Source organism: Cucurbita pepo, chromosome 10, assembly GCF_057944985.1.
Source record: "Cucurbita pepo subsp. pepo isolate OVF chromosome 10, ASM5794498v1, whole genome shotgun sequence".
Taxonomy (NCBI): Eukaryota; Viridiplantae; Streptophyta; class Magnoliopsida; order Cucurbitales; family Cucurbitaceae; genus Cucurbita; species Cucurbita pepo.
Genome location: NC_141807.1, coordinates 16076925 through 16080302, shown reverse-complemented (window position 1 = coordinate 16080302; position 3378 = coordinate 16076925). Strand labels below are relative to the sequence as shown.

General features: G+C 33.1%; 1 non-coding gene across 1 annotated transcript; it reads right to left on the bottom strand.

Moving 5' to 3' along the window:
* Positions 1 to 399: 399 nt before the first annotated feature.
* On the bottom strand, positions 400 to 471 carry TRNAQ-UUG (transfer RNA glutamine (anticodon UUG)). Its single transcript has one exon. It is a non-coding gene; the product is annotated as a tRNA-Gln (tRNA).
* Between the last annotated feature and the right edge of the window lie 2907 nt (positions 472 to 3378).

The window sequence follows — 3378 nt, the reverse complement described above, 5'->3', positions numbered from 1 at the left end:
TATTGGAAAACTTTAGTTAGCGAAACCAAGATATGGGAGAAAATGTTCATCACGATCCATATGACTTTACCTCCTAGGATAACTAAAGTGATAAGATATGCATAATATCATGTTGGGCTATTCCTAAGAACTTATAAGTTCCAAGCTTGACCCAAGACGTTATGCATAAACCTAGAATCACCAAGAATCCAAGAAAACACCTAGGTTAATGCAAACATCATGCTTAACAAGTTGCTAGTTATTATGGGTTCAAATGATAGCGGAGCAAGTTCGGAATAACTCGAGAATGTTACGCCTTATGTCTCAAGAAAATTTGTGTTTTCGAATGCTAGGTAACACCCTTTTGTTTTAAAATGTCTTGTGTTGTCTGTGTTTTTGCATCAAGGTCATTTCTTAAAAAGGTCCTACCGGGAGTTGAACCCAGGTCGTTGGATTCAAAGTCCAAAGTGCTAACCACTACACCATAGAACCCCTTGTAAAAATTGATTTTGGAATGGTTTTCCTATTTTATGCAGATTCCTCAAGAAAAGAGATTCTATCACAAGTCAAACTCAAGTTATTGGATTCAAAGTTCTAGAGCTGTTTTATTTAACTCGTTGTGATCTTGAGCACCTTTAGAGTGGTTGCAAAAGTAACCCTCCAGTGTTGATTGAAGCTCTTGAAGAACATGTAATTTTATATATTTCTTATAGTTAATTTATATATTGTTGTATATTACAAACAAATTGAAATAATACTTTACATCCCAGTCTTTCTTTCTTCCGTGCAAAACTTAACAGGAAAACCATATTATTTCAATATTCACTCGAGAAACAAGGGGTGAAAACTATATTATTTCAAACCCTCCATTATTGCTTCTACTTTGCGTGAAAATGCTTCCACTAAATCATGTTACTAACTAGTTGGTTTGGTTCGGTTCAATTCTTGGGTCCACTAGATTGAATCGACCTAGCTCAATTAAACTCTTGATAATATAAAAATCATAAGTTTCTTAAATTACGTTAACTTGAAAGTTTAACCCCTAATTCTTTTTTAGAATGTTTAGCTTTATGTCTAGTTAAAGATCTTTAAATGCTTAGAAGTATCTAATAAGACTTTTATTTAAGGAACTTTTCTCTATAAAAGATGTAAGACTTCAGGTTTATTATTAAGAAATTTCAAATGAGTGATTTGATATATCAGAGGACAAAATATTTATTTGTTTCAAATATCTTATGTTGACCATTCTTTTTTGTCAAGTATTTTGAATATTATCATTGTGAATTACTAATTGCATTAGATTGAATCTCATTAATAACAATATCCCAAAACTCAGGTAAAGATGACATCAGAATTAATCAACCAATTATCCTTCCACCAATAGGAGAAAAAGGCAACTTACTATGTGAAACTAGTTTCATGTCATTTATTCAACAATAAGGGTGTTAGCATGCATTTGGAAATGAACCCATATTTAAAAAATGTAGATAAAATAGAAAAGAATTGTTATCTCAAAGACAACAATAAGGGTGTTAGCATGCATTTGGAAATGAACCCATATTTAAAAAATGTAGATAAAATAGAAAAGAATTGTTATCTCAAAGACAATGATACTATGTGAAACTAGCCTCAACTAAACTTTTAGGGGCCGTAAACCAACGGTTCCTTCACCCAAGACCCATGGCCCAACTCTCAACATGGAAGGGATAATCTAGAGAATCATTCCAAGAACCCTAACGGATGGGTTACAAACTCACATTATCAAGCTGGACAACAAACAATGTCGGCGACAAACTTAGGAAGACTACATGAAATTACGAATATACCAATGTAGGATTTTTTTAATTTACCGATTTTTAAAATGTTAAATTATGTGAAATTAATGGCAAAGAAGAATATTAAGATTTTGATATTTAAGTAAAGAGAAAATGAATAAAAATAGGAGACATTTTATAGATTTAGGAGGAGTAAGTGAAAACAAAAATGGAGTCATGACCCATTTTCGGTGGGTTCTCGAAGCACGGATTGCAAGTTAAAAGAGGGTGCTTGGATACCACACTCTTTTCTTAATGATTTCTTGGTTCTTGTCCGAGAATAGTGGCGCTAAGTTTTTAACCATGTTCATAGTGGGTGCTTGGATACCACACTCTTTTTTTAATGATTTCTTGGTTCTTGTCCGAGAATAGTGGCCCTTAGGTTGGGCCCAACCGAATTCGAACTGATGACCTCTTAATCTACAATCAAATGCTTTACCATTGAGCAATGAACCCATTTTGCATGATTTCAACCTTAGTGACCCCTTATACAGAGTGTCAGTCCAAAAGTGTAAAAAGTACATGTTCAAAATAAAAGGGCCCAACCAAGTTCAAACGCGTGACCGGTCAAATTCTCTACCACTGAGCCATGGATCCACTTTGTAGAATTTTAACCTTAGTGACCCCTTAGACATAATGTCGGTCCAAAAAGTGTAACAAATTTCTATCCAAGATAGAAGGGCCCAACTAGGTTCGAATTGGTGACCTCTTGACTGCAATCAAATGCTCTAACATTGAGCTATGGACCCATTTTGTATGATCTCAATCTTAGTGACCCCTTCTACAGATTATCGTTCCAAAAGTGACCCTACCGAATCGGCTATGAACCAATTTTGTATAAATTGACGGATTACCTATCGGGAATTAAACACAGGTCGTTAGATTCAAAGTCGAAAGTGCTAACCACTACACTATAGAACCACTTGTTAAACTTTATTCTGGCAGCGATTTTGATAAGCGCCAACAACGCTGGATTTTGGAAAGCTAGAAGTCGTAGTATCCTTACAGACTTTCACAAGGTGTGTTCAACTTCTTTTATAGGTAATTGAATTTTTGAGTCCATGCAAATGATTGGTTGGATTAGTATCAGTTTGAGAAGACGGAGAAGAGAAGAGAGACTTTGTTAGAAACTCTCCCAAGGTGTTTTCAACTTCTTTTATTGGTAGAATTTTAAAATCAAACCACAACAAAATTTACTTCTATACAGCAAAATAATTTTTTCTTTGAAACAAGATTATTCCCTTCTTTTTCTAAAACTAAATTTGACTCTTGAATAGATTTTAATAGTTTTGTTAATTAAATTTTCTTTAAATTTTTTTTGTACCTAGAGTACAATGGAAATAATACTTTTTTTTTTTTTTTTTTTTTTTTTTTTTTTTTTTTTTTTTTTTTTTTACTATTTTTTAATTTGTATGGTATTATTCGAGGCTTTTGAATCAAATATGATAATTGATTCTCTGTCCTCTTTGACAATTTTAGATACCTCCATATCCGATATTTGATGCGTCACGTTTCATTATGAGATCTGCCATTGGGTCAATAAGACTTAAGCAAAGAGTTTATTTGACTAATGATTTGATTTTTT